This window comes from Patella vulgata, chromosome 3 (assembly GCF_932274485.2).
Source record: "Patella vulgata chromosome 3, xgPatVulg1.2, whole genome shotgun sequence".
Taxonomy (NCBI): Eukaryota; Metazoa; Mollusca; class Gastropoda; family Patellidae; genus Patella; species Patella vulgata.
The window spans coordinates 27,871,496-27,890,758 of NC_065881.2; the positions used below are offsets into that span (position 1 = coordinate 27,871,496).

At 34.0% G+C, this 19,263-nt stretch overlaps 1 protein-coding gene and 1 long non-coding RNA gene across 11 annotated transcripts in view; both read left to right on the top strand.

The window, feature by feature from the left end:
• Nucleotides 1-19,263, top strand: part of LOC126816919 (serine/threonine-protein phosphatase 4 regulatory subunit 1-like) — a 383,736-nt gene that overhangs the window by 166,853 nt on the left and 197,620 nt on the right. The gene's annotated exons all lie outside the window — the stretch shown is intronic.
• LOC126816932 (uncharacterized) lies at nucleotides 14,085-15,374 on the top strand. Its single transcript, XR_007678674.1, has 3 exons — nucleotides 14,085-14,348; nucleotides 14,653-14,760; nucleotides 15,087-15,374. It is a non-coding gene; the product is annotated as an uncharacterized LOC126816932 (long non-coding RNA).

Genomic DNA, 19,263 nt, shown 5'->3' on the forward strand with positions numbered 1-19,263 from the left:
TGGCAACCTATCTTTGATAATTTGAACGGCTAAATCCATTATATTAAGTGTTTTGTATACTAAACGTTAGCATGGGCCAAACAAATTCTAATGATTTTCTGATAATTACTTAATGAGTTGTTACTCTTAATCAGATTTTAGTGCATTATAAATGTTTCATTTAATTATTACCAACTAAAGTAATAATTTGCGACAATTCATGTTGACTACCCAGTCGATTTAGCTGCTGTGAGCGTATGTTTCGTTGCCTGGCAACCTATCTTTGTAATAAACTTGTGCCATAATTGTATGGATACATGTCAAAAGGTTCCATTGGTACAGGTAGGGCACCAACGAAATCCGTCATATCTGCATCGCAGGTCAAGTGACGAATTGGTTTTGTTAATAAAAGAAATCAATTTGACAATTCCTCTTCGAATATATTAGGCCTTACTAAGTGTTTTTTTTTTTCCTTTAAAAAAAAATGCTGCTGTAGTGTGAATCTTCGCAGGAAACGGTTTGACTAAAAAAAAATTAAAATCAAAAAGCGTTTGTTTCACTGAAAAAAAGTGTAGCATAGTTTTCGTATATTTGTACAATTTTATGTGCATCCGGAACAGACCAGATTCTTCCACGAGTGTTGGATGTTGGTTGAAAGTCGGCTAACAGGATGAATTTGTGTTCAACTAATTGTATATCTTTACCATTTGGCCAGTTGAATTCACCGAGGCTTCTACACCGTTTACCAAGTCAACTTCAACTACTACTTCATTCTTTGATTTTATTTCACGTACAATTCCTGGAAAGACATAATGTGAGAATAATTATTGGTATATAAAAAAACACAAGGAAAATATTACTTTCAATTATTAGTTACTAATTATATATTCTGCTATTTTATATTAAATAAGATATGAATGATGTTGATTCAAATTTAGAAGATAGGTTGCCAGCCAATAAAACCCACAGCTGCTAAGCCGTACTAACAATCCACAATATAAAAACTACAAGTAAGGCTTACCTGGATACCAATCATCATCAAATGCTCCTATCACGTTTTATCGATGACTGAAGTACTTCACCCATCTTCTCAGCTTGGGCTTCACATGGATTACAGACCTCTTCATTTCAGCTTGTACCAGGAGTAGAGTCATCAAAGGATTTCTTTACACCTCCATTTTGAAAATTCAGTAAAATACTTTCCATTTCAACTTTTTCCCTTGATTGATATCTTGAGCGAAGATCTTTTGAATTTTGTTTTGCATCTAACCATAGTTTCTTCAACTCTTCTTCAGACATCAGCAGGTCTTGCGTTTTGAGGCGCGCCTAGGGGCACGCAAACCGCCACCGAGGTGTGTCTTGATCGCGCACGCCAGATTTTTGTGAACGAAAAAAAAATAAATTCGGCGGGGCTCATATCGCTGGCGAAGCGAATGCACAGACGATAATGTTAGTGAGAGTTGTCGGTATGAAATTATCTCCCTTTACCGGATGCGGAAAACAGCTTAGTTTCGAGCGCATGGCTGAATCGATTACCGCGTTATTTGTCATGCTTGATTTCCGGACATTTGAAGTCGATACTGGAGAATGTTTTATTTTTTCTGGCTGTTTTTGTTGACATTTATTATGTCAGCGGTCGTTGGGAACATGGACCAAAGTTGGACTTCGTGCCTCCTAAGAACGAACCAAGGATTGACCATAAACTTATTAATGCTTCTCGGAGTGCCTACTAAAAACTTCTAAGGAGTGCTTACATAATAGCTGTCGACGGTGCACCATTGACTTGTTTGAAAACAGTTGTAAAAAGCGAATGGCGTGTTATTAATAGATAAAACAGATTCTGGGATTGTCTGCAAAAAACTGATTACTTCCATTCAGAGGTCGCAGTGTTTCATTTTCGAGTTGCGTAAAAATACGCAGACATTCCAAAATTTTGCGTTTTTGCCCTCTACATCTGCGTGACTTAGAGCCTCTCAAAATACTCAATATAGAAGCATGTAAAGTCGTTTTGTGAACAACCCTATTTTAAGCGTCCTTATTTCATTGATATGCCTACTGTATTTAGTCTAATGACAACTGGAGGTTAACGGCATGTCTATGGTTGACGGCACAGTCATTTCAATCTTTCACTTCGACAGGAAGTACAGAGAAAACTATTGCTATGAAAGCCAACATTTGATTGGCTGAATGTAAACAGTATAAGGTATTCTAGCCAATCCCAAGTCTTGTATGAAATGCGCTTTATTGCATCCAATAGGATAGCTACGTAGGCTTACTGCAATGAACTAATGAATGAAATAAGAGGATATATAAAAAAAACTATGGAGACTACGTGCAGTAGAGGTGTGTAAATGCCGGGTGAAGCACATAAATTGTACAAACTACGACATAGAATAATCTAATTATTCTCACGTCGGGGCAATTTTCTGCTTGTAAATTACGCAGCGTCCGTCAATATTTGCGTTTATTTTTTAAAAAATGCGTGAAATACGCTGATTTTTGCGTGACTGCGACCTCTGCTTCCATTGCTACAGCAATTCGCCAAATAATTTCATCTTGCAGTGCATTTTCCTGTTTAACTGATGGCTCCCAAGCTAGAAAAACTGGAGCAGAAAAAGAGATAATAATGGTAAGGCTGTTAAAAGAGGGGGAGTCAAAGTACTTTCTTGCGGCATTGGCAGACATTGGGGAATTTGGGGAGGCAGATGCGGCTACATTGAAGCAAGCTATTGATCATAGCTTCACTCAGTCTTTGGGTATTACAGATGAAGCTTACATAAAGCGGATGTCAGCAAAATTACAGGCCAGTCTCTAACTTAAGTTTTATTTCTAAAATATTGGAGAAATGTATTGCTTCTCAGATAAAGGCCCATCTAGATGATAACTGTTTGTATGAACCATTTCAAAGTGCTTATAAACAATTTCACAGTACCGAAACAGCTTTAACCCGGGTTTCAAATGATATTTTAATGGAAATTGATAATAGAAAATGTACATTTTTAATTTTATTAGATTTATCTTCTGCTTTCGACACGGTGGAACCTTCCATTCTTCTACGTAGACTTCAATTTAAATTCGGTATTTGTGGCTCTGCATTAAATCTTTTAGAGAGCTACCTTGTGGGTAGAAAACAGTGTATTTTAGTTAATTGCAAATCGTCGTCTGAATCTGTTTTGTCATCTGGGGTTCCCCAAGGTTCTGTTCTTGGTCCGATTTTATTTACCCTCTATACGTCACCATTAGGAGATATTGTCAGAAAATATGGTCTCAGCTTTCATTTGTATGCCGATGATAATCAATTATATAATTCATTTACACCTAATTGTCCATCTTCTTTCAATTTATCAAAATTGCAACTTGAGAACTGTATTAGTGAAATTAGAAAATGGATGTCAAAGAACTTTCTAAAATTGAATGATGATAAAACCGAATATTTGTTATTAGGCTCAAGGCATCAATTAAGTAAATCTGCACAAGATAACCCCCCTGTTGTAATTGGTAATTGTGATATATTTTCATCTTATTCTGCTCGTAATATTGGCGCTATCTTTGATAGTTTTATGCTTATGGGAGCTCAAGTAAATAATATTTGTAAATTGTGCTATTTTAATATTAGAAATATAGGTAAAATACGTAAATGTGTAACTGTAGAGGCCACTAAGTCGCTTGTTAATTCTCTGGTCACTTCTCGATGAGATAACTTTAATTCACTTTTAGTTGGTTTACCTTTAAAGCTTATAGATAAATTACAAAAAGTACAGAATACTGCAGCTAGACTTGTTACTGTAACTAAGAAATGTGACCACATAACTCCTGTTTTATATAATTTACACTGGTTACCTGTTAAATATCGAATTGATTTTATTACTTAATTTTAAATGTTTAAATAATTTAGCCCCTGTTTACCTCTCAGATCTTTTAGAACTTTATACACCTGGCCGAACATTACGTACATCAGATAAACTACTTTTAAAGCCCAAAACTGTTCAACTAGTCTCCTATGGTCAGCGCTCTTTTAGTTATCAAGCACCTGTTTTATGGAATAATCTACCATTTAGTTTAAGATGTTGTACATCTCTGTATTCTTTTAAAAAACAATTTAAAACACATTTAATCAGGCTTTTAACTGACTCTGTATACAATCGTTAACATGCCCATAATCTTGTTGTTTATGTGTGATTTACATTGTCACTTTGTAAAGTGCCCCTGAAGATGTTATATGAAAGGATGCACTATAAATATGCTGTAATAATAATAATAATAAACTGTGAAATGAAGTAATTTCAGTGTTTGTCAAATATTTCAATGATGAATATTTTAATCAAGAAAGTTTCTTTTGTTTGTTAATAGAAAGTTTCTTTTGTTTGTTTGCTGAGTGCATTTGTTCATGTTGTCACAGTTGAGATTATTAATTTAATTTTTCACAAAGTTAATTCTTTGTTTTACTGTAGTTATCAGTAGATACGCTGTAGTTTCAGCTTTTACTTCTTAAATATTTTTATGATAAAGTTTATTTTTACAAATTTTCATTGTTGGTCCTGTTCACATGTTGAGATAAATAGATGTTCATCTTTTAACCACTATCTGTTGTTTTTTCATTTAGACTGGTTTCCTCCTATATACCTGGCCATGTCGCCATGTATTTAGAATTAGTGATTGAAATATTTAAATAATTCTGAGTGCGACATAATTTGATAAAAAGGCCAATCAATCACACGTGAATAGTGAACAACAGCTGGTTTTGCCTATGCCTTTCAGCATGTACATGTATCTAGTAAGGGGCGGATCACCTGGTTCTTCTCTTTCAGCTGATTCTTCACTTCTTTGAGATTTTTATTACAAAAGTCTTCCTTTGATTTAGTCTTGAAGTATGAACTGACGCGTTTTTTCAAGATTATTTTGAAGATTTGATTCAACTGTATTCAACGTTGCCTTCAAATTAGTAATGGACGTATATTGCCGTCTCCCCCTATCTTTCTGAAATTTAAATAATTTCCGTTTAAAATGTCTAGATCTATGGCCCTTTTTTCGCTTTGTTGAACCTTGTGAACGCTGTAATGCCAAATGTTAACATCCGATCTTTGTGAAATTTATATGCAATATTTAAATTAGGGAAACGAAAAAGCCTATTGAATTTCAGCAATTTCCGTTTATTACTTCTAGAGTTATGGCCCTTGTTTCCTTTTGTTTAACCTTGTTAACGCTCTAACCCCAAAAGTTATCACCCTATCTTTGTGAAATTTATATGCATTATTTAAATTAGTGAAACGAAGAAGCCTATTTAATTTCAATAATTTCTGTTTATAATGTCTAGAGTTATGGCCCTTGTTTCGCTTTGTTGAACCTTGTGAACGCTGTAATGCCAAAAGTTAACATCCGATCTTTGTGAAATTTATATGCAATATTTAAATTAGGGAAACGAAGAAGCCTTTTGAATTTCAGCAATTTCCGTTTATTACTTCTAGAGTTATGGCCAGTGATGGGATTTCAAAAAATTTCATGTCAGACATTTTTTCCAGAAAATAAAGGGGCATAACTCTTACCGTAATTTAAGCAGACGTTTTCAAAACACAATTAAGAATCATGTGTCAACAAAATATATTCAAATTCATATGTTAACAAAAAATAAGTGCACCTCGTTATATTTCATTTTTAAAACCTGTACGGTATTCAAATTTATGTCAATAATATTCCTTCAAAATTACATGACATCGTAATACTATAGAATTGGTACCGTGCCGACTGCTGCCAATCTGTTTCAAACTCCCCCAAAATTACCGTATTTTTCGGGTCATTTGCGGTACATTTTTCAGCAAAGTCCGACATTTGTCTGATACTCCGTTTCGATTTATATACGGAAGGTAAAAAAATTACATCCCGAAATTTATTTGGCCGTAAACCGTAGTTAACTACGCCCTAATGAGCGAGTGTAACCAACTTCTAAATAATTGCATTCGACTGTAGCACGCGCTATCGTCTACAACAATTAACTACTTACGTCATTCCAATGGAAATATTCGTCAACATTTCTTAGCGTGTTTATTTATTTACTTAAAGACATAAACTCCCTTCAAAATATCATCATAAATCCGACAATATGCTATCAAAATAGAATCTTTTCTCGAACATCAGGCGTATTGGATTCAGCACGTATACATCTCTTAATTTCACGTGTCTCGCGAGATTTGTACTTTCATTTTAATTACTGAACTCTATAAGCGCCATGTGTGTGAAATATCTTTAACTTCGGCTTCCACCGAAAATATATCACAGACAAGTTATCGGATACAAGGTATGTTGATTTGAGGTGTTATATACTATCAGGATATGTGACATATATGACTAATTTCTACGTGTTATTGTCCGACACAAAGGAGATTAAAACGTGAGACAATGGTGAATGGAGAAATCATGGGTTAATCAGATTAAGTTTCTAATCACTCTTGTTGGATTGATATATCGTCCGACAAAGGAGAAGCAATGACTTCTGTTCAGGATTGATTTGATGAATTGTCTGATAAAGAATTAGTTCAGCCAATCAAGGCAGAATAGTAGTTAATCAAGGTAGTTGTGTAAGACGATATAACACGATAAATAGTCAATCACTTAATTACCTAATCAATCCAGCCTATTATCAACGATAATCGGGTTGCACGGTAGTTGTACACTCAGTACACTATATTAATTTTGGAATTTGAATATTATTCACCATGTCTTGATGTCTGATTGGGCATATTCCCGGTCGGACAATTTTGGGCGTTTCGAAAAAATATTCGGACAAGTCCGGAATATACGGGTAAAATGGCCCTTTTTTCACTTTGTTTAACCTTGTGAACGCTCTAACCCCAAAAGTTATCATCCTATCTTTCTGAAATTTAAATGCATTATTTAAATTAGTGAAACGAAGAAGCCTATTTAATTTCAATAATTTCCGTTTATAATGTCTAGAGTTATGGCCCTTGTTTCGCTTTGTTGAACCTTGTGAACGCTGTAATGCCAAGTTAACATCCGATCTTTGTGAAATTTATATGAAGTATTTAAATTAGGGAAACGAAGAAGCCTTTTGAATTTCAGCAATTTCCATTTATTACTTCTAGAGTTATGGCCCTTGTTTCACTTTTGTTTAACCTTGTGAACGCTCTAACCCCAAAAGTTATCATCCTATCTTTCTGAAATTTAAATGCATTATTTAAATTAGTGAAACGAAGAAGCCTATTTAATTTCAATAATTTCCGTTTATAATGTCTAGAGTTATGGCCCTTGTTTCGCTTTGTTGAACCTTGTGAACACTATAATGCCAAAAGTTAACATCCGATCTTTGTGAAATTTATATGAAATATTTAAATTAGGGAAACGAAGAAGCCTTTTGAATTTCAGCAATTTTCGTTTATTACTTCTAGAGTTATGGCCCTTGTTTCACTTTGTTTAACCTTGTGAACACTCTAACCCCAAAAGTTATCATCCTATCTTTCTGAAATTTATATGCATTATTTAAATTAGTGAAATGAAGAAACCTATTGAATTTCAGCAATTTCTGTGTATTATGTCTAGAGTTATGGCCCATATTATTTCACTTTATTGATCCTTGTGAACGCTGTAATGCCAAAAGTTATCATCCAATCTTTCTGAAATTTATATGCATTATTTAAATAAGTGAAACGAAGAAGCTTATTGAATTTCAGCAATTTCTGTTTATTACGTCTAGAGTTATGGCCCTTTTTATACGCCCACATGGAAATGTGATCGCATATTGCCGTCGGTCCGTCCGTCCATCCATCGTCCACAATTTCTTGTGAACACTCTACAGACTACATCAACCGATTGTTTTGAAATTGATATATGTTGTTTGTATAAGTGAGATGAAGAAGCCTATTTAATTTCAATAACTTCTGTTAATTTCTTCTGGAGTTATGGCCCTTGTTTCACTTTGTTGCAACAAAAGTTATCAACCGATCTGTATGAAATTTATATGCATCATTTAAATTAGTAAAACGAAGAAGCCTATTGAATTTCAGCAATTTCCGTTAATTACATCTAGAGTTATGGCCCTTGTTTCACTTTGTTGAATCTTGTGAACGCTCTAATGACAACAGTTATCATCTGATCTGTATGAAATTGATGTGCATCATTTAAATTAGTGAAATGAAGAAGCCTATTGAATTTCAACAATTTCTGTTAATTTCTTCTGGAGTTATGGCCCTTTTTTTACTTTGTTGCACCTTGTGAACGCTCTAATGACAAAAGTTATCAACTGATCTGTATGAAATATATATGCATCATTTAAATTAGTAAAACAAAGAAGCCTATTGAATTTCAGGAAATTCCGTTAATTACATCTAGAGTTATGGCCCTTGTTTCACTTTGTTGAATCTTGTGAACGCTCAAATGACAAAAGTTATCAACCGATCTGTATGAAATTGATATGCATCATTTAAATTAGTGAAATAAAGAATCCTATTGGATTTCAGCAATTTCCGTTAATTACATCTAGAGTTATGGCCCTTGTTTCACTTTGTTGAATCTTGTGAACGCTCTAATGACAAAAGTTATCAACCGATCTGTATGAAATTGATATGCATCATTTAAATTAGTGAAATGAAGAAGCTGTGTATTGCGGCCAAAAATCGTATTGCAATATATTGCGATAGTCGAAAAAAAGTATTGCAGTATTGCAATACTTTCAATAAAGGCTTAGTTTATTATTATACATGTTTTATTTTGAATAGTTTTACTGTCCATGTAAATATATATTAAAACATAAATGGTGTTTACAACTTTATTAATTGTTTTTGTCTTTGGCAAGTCATGGTTTGCTTAATAAATGACTTCAGTTAACAGGACCAATTTGTATTTTAACTTATTTGATTAACTATCTTTACATGTATGTCAAAACAGTAAATAAAAAAAAACTAACAGAAAAAATAATAATTATTAACTGTTCACTAGTTCACACACAATCCACCTTTTATTTAGGTAGGCGACCGTCACTTTAATGCTGGTAATCTAGAACAGTTTTTTGATGCAAGACTAGATCAATTGAATGCATGACCAAAATAAAAACAGAATGTCTATCCATTTGAAATTTTAATATATTCTGATGAATAAGATATTAATTATTATTTTATTAGCCTATGGCACATTTCATGACAATTGGACCCATAAAATGAGTCGCCGCAATTTACGTGACTTGGCTCCCTGCCATCATATGGTGCCAATTTCTTCGCGTGCTTGTAAAACAAAATTTTTATGATTTGTCGCGTTTATTGGCTTCCAATATCAACCAATAAAAGATAAAAATATTGCTATCTTACATCATTATGTACCGCAACAATTTCTTCCTCTGACATTTTATTGTTGATGAAAACATTTACTAAATTTTAATTCGTTTTTGCCGGCTTTCATCATAGCTATAATTAGTAATGAGTGGCTGTCGTAAATTTGACCGAGATTTGGTTAATTTACGTAACGACAATATAATGCTATAAAGAATGACTATGGGCTAAAATAGGAAAATTAATAAGAATTCTAAGTACGAAGGCGTCGCGTTAAAACACATTCTAAATAAGATTTACGACAACCGGCAATTATAAAACGAAAGTAGAAAATATCGATACCTGAAAAACGTATCGATACAGTGTATCGGGCCTGGTCGTATTGCAATATGTCGATATTGCATTTTTTTTTGACAGCCCTACTTCCACCCATCTTAACATCTCCTGACGACAAAGAGTGAAAGACAAACAACAATGGTCAAGGAAAACCGTCAACAAGGTCACATTTCCAAGGTCATAAATGTCAAAGCGGAAGTAGACAAGTATTAAATGGAATTGTCTCCCTTGGAGTAGAAACTGCGCTACACCGCGTTTCCTCGATCTTTTACCGAACCCCAAACTTTAACAGTGTGGGCAACGCGGAAATGGATATTTTTTTAGCGAAATTTTCGTGTGTCATCTTCGTCAATGTACATTTGTATCTAATTCTATTGAAAAACAGTACTGTACAGGCGGGCAAGTCCCAATAAAAGTTTTACTTGTCCGCCGTAAATTTTACTTGTCCCGGGCAATCGGACAAGCGCTAATGTCGCAGACTGTATAGAGGTCACAATTTTTATCCAATTTTGTTGAAACTTGAAATGTAAGTTTATAACCCAAAGATCTTGATTCCTTTCGATATTGACGCATATCGGACCATAACTTCATGAATTATGGCCCCTGATTGTACAAAGAACCTCGTTTTTGGCTTGTGGACCGTATAGAGGTCATAATTTTTATCCGATTTAAAAAAACGTATTATTATATCACCGTTACACCCTAAGGACGGCTGAGTTCGAATTTCGTGAAAATCGGCCCAAAACTGACAGACAAAATGGCCGCCGTTCATTCTCAAATAGTTTAAAAATATGGTATATCAAGGTTGTGGACCCTGTAGAGGTCACAATTTTTATCCGATTTTGTTGAAACTTGAAATGTTAGTTTATAAAACAAAGATCTCAGTTCCTTTCGACATTCACGCATATCGGACCCAAACTTCCTGAATTATGCCCCCTGATTGTACGAAAAATCACTTTATTTTTAGCTTGTTCTCTATCCATCTCTCGAAAATGTGGGCGTATTCTGCCTGGCAGCCGCTGGTTATCTGATTTTGTTGAAACTTGAAATGTAAGTTTATAACCCAAAGATCTCGGTTCCTTTCGATATTCGCGCATATCGAACCGTAACTTCCTGAATTATGGCCCCTGATTGTACGAAAAATTGCGTTTTTAGCTTGTGGACCCTATAGAGGTCATAATTTTTATCCGATTTAAAAAATCGTATTATTATATCACTGTTACACCCTTAGGATGACTGAATACTTGAAACTTGAAATGTAAGTTTATAATCCTAAGATCTTGGTTCCTTTCGATATTCGCTCATATCGGACCGTAGCTTCCTGAATTATGGCCCCTGATTCTACGAAAAATCACGTTTTTAGCTTGTGGACCCTATAGAGGTCATAATTTTTATCCGATTTAAAAAACGGATTATCATATCATCGATACACCCTCAGGATGGCTGAGTTCGAATTTCATGAAAATCGGCCTAAAATTGACAGACAAAATGGCCGCCATTCGTTCTCAAATAGCGTAAAAATATGGTATATCAAGGTTGTGGACCCAATAGAGGTCACAATTTTTATCTGATTTTGTTGAAACTTTTAATGTAAGTTTATAAACCAAAGATCTTGGTTCCTTTTGATATTCGCGCATATCGAACAGTAACTTCCTGAATTATGGCCCCTAATTGTACGAAAAAACGTATTATTATATCATTGTTACACCCTAAGGACGACTGAGTTTGAATTTCATGAAAATCGGCCCAAAATTGACAGACAAAATGGCTGCCGTTCGTTCTCAAATAGCGTAAAAATATGGTATATCAAAGTTGTGGACCCTATAGAGGTCACAATTTTTATCCGATTTTGTTGAAACTTGAAATGTAAGTTTATAACCCAAAGATCTCAGCTCCTTTCAATATTTGCGCATATCGGACCATAACTTCCTGAATTATGGCCTCTGATTGTACGAAAAATTGCGGTTTTAGCTTGCTGACTCTATAGAGGTCATATTTTTTACCCGATTTAAAAAAACGTATTATTATATCACCGTTACACCCTAATGACGGCTGAGTTCGAATTTCGTGAAAATCGGCCCAAAACTGACAGAGAAAATGGCCGCCCTTCGTTCTCAAATAGCCTAGAAATATGGTATATCAAGCGTGTGGACCCTATAGAGGTCACAATTTTTATCCGATTTTGTTAAAACTTGAAATGTAAGTTTATAATACAAAGATCTTGGTTCCTTTCGATATTTGCGCATATCGAAATGTACGAAATCACCGAAGTGGTTAATTTTTGAAATTTTGTCGTAACATTAACAATAATTACCGGATTTTAACATTTGATACATTTTGACATTGGCAGAAACAAGGCACGTAGCTACGGTTCTTTAGATTGTTGATTTTCGATGAATCTTCGGAGATATTAGGTGCCAAATTTTGAAAATTTAAATTTTTACAAAAAAATTTTTTATTAATGAATATTTTTTGATGATATTTTATTCAGGGCTAAAGGGTTGTCTGATTTGAGCGAAAATGTCAACAATTTTTGTATAAATAATTTTCCTTGGCCGCTATTGGCTAATTCAGTTTTACGCTCCTAGATTCATTAATGATCGTTCGATTTGTTTGAAACAAAGTTCATATGCTCCGTTTTCCAAAATGTCAGTTTTTTTTTTACCGATAAAATTTCCTGTCGACACCGGAAGTGGCATAATTTCAACAAAAACTATAATTTTGACAGTTCGGTACCACTTTGAAAGCAAATATTTTTTCAAAATTTGTTATTACCAAATCGATGCGCAATGCAAAGGCGCACAAAACATCGGACTCAGTTTTTTTAATTTCGATTTCATTTTCGGGCTATTTCTATTAAAAGGTGAAAAAAGGTGTAAAATTAAGCTATTTACAACCCATTCAGCGTCTTAATATTTTAAAATATTTCTTTGTAACTTTCATAAACTCATAGCATAAATCCATACGAAAAGAATGTATGTGAAAATTAGTTTGTAATATGAGCAGTTGCCGAGAAATGGGCAATTTTGCATGAGTGACTTTTTACGCTAGTTTGCCTGTAAAAGAGTCAATTATTATTAGATTTCCATAAAAAATGACACCATTTGATGTGTAATGTCAATATTAACTAGGTCAAGCCAATTTAACATTTTCAATGTCACCGGAAATGACTGAATTTGGGCAAAAACTGTATTTAGACCCATTAAAACCAATAATTTATTCAAATGAGTCGTATTTGTTATTTGTTTTTAATTTTGATATTTGATTCCAATCAACTAATAGAATGGACCCATACGATCATATAGATATCACAATTTAACACTTTTACTGTCACCGGAAGTAACGTCATATTGGCAAAAACTGTATTTTTTAGCCTTCAAAACAAATATTTTATTCAAATGAGTCTGATTTGTAATGTTTTTAAAATTATATTTGATTCCAATCAACAAATAGATTGAACCCACGCGATCATACAGATACCAAAAAATGGTTTCTAACTTGTACGGCTGCAGAGAAATAGACGATTTTCTACAAGTCACTTTTCAAGGTTTTTGTTCTATAAAAGTGGCAATTATTATTCGATTTACATAAAATTTTCACCATGTGATGCCTTTTGCCATTTCTGATTTCATAAAACTAATTGAACATTTTCATTATTACCGGAAGTACTGTACACTTACAAGTAACAAATGTATAAAATGAATTGATATTGCTGGATTTGGTTGATTCTGCGTACATTTTATTTGATGTGTGCTTATGTGGAAAATTGTTTAATGGTTTCATTGGTACCGAAAGTGACAAATGTTTAAGGGTAATGTGGCACCGGTGAAACCCGTCATTACTGCATCACAGTTCTAGTTTTTTTTTGTCTTTGTTTTTAAACTGATCACTGTGTTACATGTTGAATAATAAATGAAATATTAAATCATATTTCCAAAGTCGTAACTTATTTAATGATGGTTGTTGGAGAGATGGACTTTAGCGGTCACTCGACCCTAGGTTATTTCAATAATTGTCTTGTGCATAGGGCTTTAGCAGTGGGGGTAAATGATAGTCCTTGGCAAAACCCACAACGTTAGACAGGTGACCCACTTTTGTGCTTGTCACATACATAACTAACATCCACATTTTCATTTGTATTTGAAGTTGATAGCTCCTTGGGATGGTTAAAGCAATTTTTTATCCCTGATTACTTAACAATACATCACGATTCAAAGGGAATTTGATGTGGTCAATGTTACCAACTCTTTTTACCCAGGATATGTAATATATTTTTTTTTATTAGATGGTACAATCAACAGGTCAAAAACTGTACAAGGCAAATAGATGTACAATATTAGGAATTAATTTCCAAAGAAATTTGATGTGGTCAATGTTACCAACTGTACAAGGCAAATAGATGTACAATATTAGGAATTGATTTCGCATTTTTTTTATGAGTATTGTTTTATAGAACTTTAATATGTGTTTTTGGTCATTGTTACTCGCAGACTCATTTTGAGAGATGTTGTAAAATAAATTACATCTTTTTACAGATACCACCATAGATAATACCGTATGATTGCCGACTCATGAATTCTCGACGTTATGTTGCGAAACGCGTGAAACGGCGAGAAAGGTGGTTGATCACTTCCGGTCTTCTGTTCTCGCTGTTTGTTTACTATAGGCCCAGTAGCGATATTTTTATTTAGCGCTTTCTTGTAGTATTAAATGTGGCATCATCTGGTTAAATGGTAACGAGAAATAGAAGCAATGTTCGAGGTAAGAATAAAAATGAATATCTTATAATTTTGATATTATATTGTATTATAAATAAGTATTACATTTCATGAAAATCTCGACACGTGTGTTGTCCAGTTAAGGCAAAGTTTGACAGCTTTGACCTACTTTTAAAAATCGGCAAAATAGAGTTTTCAATTCATTAATTTGTAAAATAATACTTGCAGATCATTAATAAATCGTAAATATATAAAATACAGTTTGGTATGAATAATAACATTGCTGTGTTGGCTATATATAAGCTTTTAATTACACAAAATTTTTTAAAAATCTTTTGTATTTTCAGCAGAATGTACTGGTAGTGGTACCCGTCTTTTGTTTGCTGCCTAGGGGAGTGCCAGCTTGTGAAGCAAATATATTTCATGTTGATTTATTGTGATACTGATAAATAATTGTATGTTTTATTTATGTTATTTACTTCTTTTCATATTGTGTGTGTGGGTGGGGGGGGGGAGGGGTATAAATATTGAGACACTAGACATTAATATATTGATAAAGTATTTTATTTTATGTATCTATTTATTTATATATATATTTTTTTTTTATTTCATTTTTTTTTTGGGAGGGGGGGATATTATTTTCATTATTTTATTTGTTTTATTTTAATACTCAACAAGGGATTTGGTTTAAATTGTTTGATTGTATTATATCATTATTGATTTTAATTTTGTATAGTTGAATTAAGCATAATTATTTAATTTTATGTATTTCAAACATCAGAAAATAAACCATTCAAGCTATGTGTAATGTGTTTGTATGGTTATGTTGATGGTTAAATAGGTTGAGAATTGAAGCCAAATGACCAATTTTCGCGAAAAAGGGATCTGCCAGTTGGTGTTAAAGAATTCAGTCAATTTTGCTCCAATATTGATAAGGTTGGTTTTGTTACAATGCTGAGATGTATGGCTTTTCAGGAAATAACACGGTTCTGGAGAAAAATTAATATTTAAAAATAGCTGCCAGTCGATATTTAAGGATATGGGTTTACTGTTCCATGTAATTAAATTAATCATTAAAAATATAACCTACAATTTTTGTTTCAATTAAATAAGTTAATCTTAACAATAATATTAGACTATTGCATTTTTTGATTTAAATAATTTAATCTTATCAGTTGAGGAAGAAAGAGTTGGTATTTCAATCTAATAAGGTGCCTATAAATTATATAATTATTCATCCAATTATGTAACATTAACATTTATCATAAAAGTATTGTTAATTAAAGATGCGTTTTTAAATGTTAAACAGGCATGATGTAAGAGCTAAATCTGCTTATTGCAGGTCTTTCTTTGGGCCTTAATGTTATGTAAATTATCAATTAGACATTTATTAACATGAAAAGACCATAATCAACTCTCGATGCCATCTGATTGCTCAGATTTTAAATAGATTAGAACGGTATGGTGGTAAATTTTCAATATATTCAATTTGCATTATCTATTTTTGAAATGTTATAGTTAATAACGAGAACGACCAGCTCTTTATCTAAATCTTACATAATTCCCCTTCAAATTTATGTCTATTGTTATTGTTTTATTTTAATTTAGGACATAAAGAAATATATTTTGGTTCTCGCTTGGATGACGTGTTTTAATTTATTTTTTTTTTAAAAAAAACCCTAACAAAACAGTCTTGTTAATTACCCCGGTTACACGAAGTAACTCTGTAAAAAAATTTGACTAGATCTATAGGCTAATTTGTCAAGTATGCAAACAAGTTAAATGTTAATGACATGAATGATATTGGATACCGTAATCATATATTCATATAAACAACATGATGAGATAAATGTAGTGCCTTACAATTTTTAAAAACTCATCTGTTACAAACAAGTGATAACCTAGATCTAAAGACTTCGTGTAGGTATGTTTTGCCAAGCGCTATGAACACAATTTGTGCGGAATTTTGGCGCTATAGAAATGGACGTTCATTATATTTATTTATTTGGTTCTTCTGGAAAAATACATACATCTATTTAAACACCAAAAGTACTTGGCTGTACTGTTCAAAAGCTTATAGTTCCAAATTTTTAAACAAAGCATCTTTCACATGATGTAATTAGCTATTTATTTTTATATCGAAGCCCGAAGAACAGGAAATCAAATTGGTGTGGCCAACATTGAAATATCAGATATCAAGGATGAAGTTGCCTTTATCAACTCTTGTAAATCTTTTAATGTACAGGATTCCTGGAAGAATCTATTTTAGAACAAAAATTCCTTTTCATTGATAACTAAAGCAATAATTCCTTTTTTATACGTCCACATTCATAATGTGAACGTATTATGCCGTCGCCCCTGTCTGTGTGTGTGTGTGTGTGTATGTATGTATGTGTGTGTGTGTGTGTGTGTGTGTGTGTCTGTGTCTGTGGTTCGCCTACAGGGCGCAATTCTTCATGGATTTTCTTCAAACTTGGTATACTTATTCCTTATACCCCAAGGAAGATCCCTATTGTTTTTGGTGCATGCCCGACCCCCCGGGGCAGAGCCACGCCCATTTCTAGTATTTGTTTGTTTGTCGTCTACAGGCCACATTTCTTAACTAATAATCTTGAAACTTTGCATACACATTCTTTGTACCCTAAGGAACATCCCTATCGTTTGGGGTGCATGCCCAACCCCCAGGGGCAGAGCCACGCCCATTTTCTTTTCGTGTGTCTTTGTGTCGCCTACAGGGCGCAATTCTTACTGGATTTTCTTCAAACTTGGTATACTTATTCCTTATACCCCAAGGAAGATCCCTATTGTTTTTGGTGCATGCCCGACCCCCAGGGGCAGAGCCACGCCCATTTCTTGTATTTGTTTGTTTGTCGTCTACAGACCGCATTTCTTAACGTATCATCTCGAAACTTTGTATACCCATTCTTTGTACCCTACGGAACATTCCTATCGTTTGGGGTGCATGCCCAACCCCCAGGGGCAGAGCCAGGCCCATTTTTGTGTGTGTGTCGCCTACAGGCCATAATTCTTAATCGATCGTCTTGAAAAAATTTCATATGAATTCCTTATACCCTAAGGATGATCCGTATTGTTTTTGGTGCATGCCCGATCCCCAGTGGCAGAGCCACGCCCATTTCTTGTATTCATTGTTTGTCATCTACAGACAGCATTTCTTAACGTATTACTTCGAAACTTTGCATACTTACTCCTATCCTAAGGAACATCCCTATTGTTTGTGGTGAATGCCCAGCCCCCAGGGACAGAGCCACGGCCATTTTCTTTTTGTGTGTCTGTATGTCACTTACAGCCTGCAATGCTTAATCGATCATCTTGAAAACTTTTTTATACTTATTCCTTATACCCTAAGACTGACCTCTATTATTGTTGGTGCAAGTCCGACCCCCTGGGACAGAGCCACGCCCAATGTTTGTGTGCCTTTTGTGTCGCCTACAGACCGCAATTCTTAACAGATCCTTTTGAAACTTTGCATACCTATTCCTTATACCCTAAGGATACCCCCTGTTGTTTTTTGGTGATTGCCCAACCCCCAAGGGGCAGAACCACACCCATTTTTTCTTTGTGTCTCTGTGAGTTTCCTACAGGCCACGATTCTTAATGGATTGTCTTTGAACTTGGGCTATGTATTCCTTATAGCCTAAGGACGACAACTACATATCCCGAACCCCAGGGGCAGAGCCACGCCCAATTTTTGTGTTTATCGTTTACATGCCGGAATTATGAATGGATCAACTTGGTATTTGGCACATGTATTCCTTATAGCCTAAGGGCATCAACTATTGATTTTGGTGAATGCCCCGACCCCCAGGGGCAGAGACACGCCCAATTTTTGCCTTTAGCGCCCAAAGGCCACAATTCTGAATGGATTATCTTGGAACTTGGTATACTTATTCCTTACACCCTAAGGACGGCAACTATTGATGTTGTCATTTCAATAACAGGGTGGTACCTATTTATATTGTTTCCATATCCAACTCCCACGGGCAGAGCCATGCCCATTTTTTGTATTTATCGTCTACAGGGTGCAATTCTGAATGAATCATCTTGGATCTTTGCATATTTATTCCTTATTCTGTAAAGACAGCAACTATTTATTTTGATGCTTGCCCCGACCCCCTGGGGCAGTGTCACACCCACTTTTTTGTTAGTATTTTGTATGTAAATTTGGCAAAACAAACCCATTTCCTAGCCTTCTTTGCCTCTTATCACATTACAGCCATTTCATATTTCATTATCTTCCTATTAAAAAGTACCATATCAATCAAAGCTGGAATGTGGACGTATATTGCAGCGTTAGCGATGCTCTCGTTATTTAATACTAATAGTGTTTTCTTTTTCCTTATATATAATTGTTATATCTACTGAAGCTAATTTAATTTCTCAACAAAGCCTAGATCAAAAAGACTATGAAATAATTGCTTACATTGGGGTGGATTTATATAAGTAAACTTTTTTCCAGTTGTGCAAGCTGAAAAAAAAGTGTGTGTATTTTTTTTTTTTTTCAGGGGGGGGGGGGGGGGTCTGCATTTATAAAATTAACTAAATTAAATGACAGAGCGTCAGAGGGACTTAAAATAAATAAATGGCCATTTTCTAAAATTATTAATTAGGCCTAGATTGGAAAAGAATTTTGTAGGGATATTTACATCTTTATCAACTAAAGTATACAAACAAAGCTGAATTTATTAAAAAAAAATACACATTTGAATATAAACAAGATTTTTAAAACTGTTCTAATATACCATGCAATTGATAATAAAATGCAACATCTAATTTTATTAATCATACTATAGACAGGCCTATACCGTAGGCCTGTGTGTGGCACAGAGGTGCAGGTTAGTTAGCTCGCAATATAACCTTTTTCCTTCTGCAAATTAAATTGTAGAACATTTTTTTTTGAAGTATTAGAAAAAAAAAAATAAAGGTGTTTGAAGTATTAT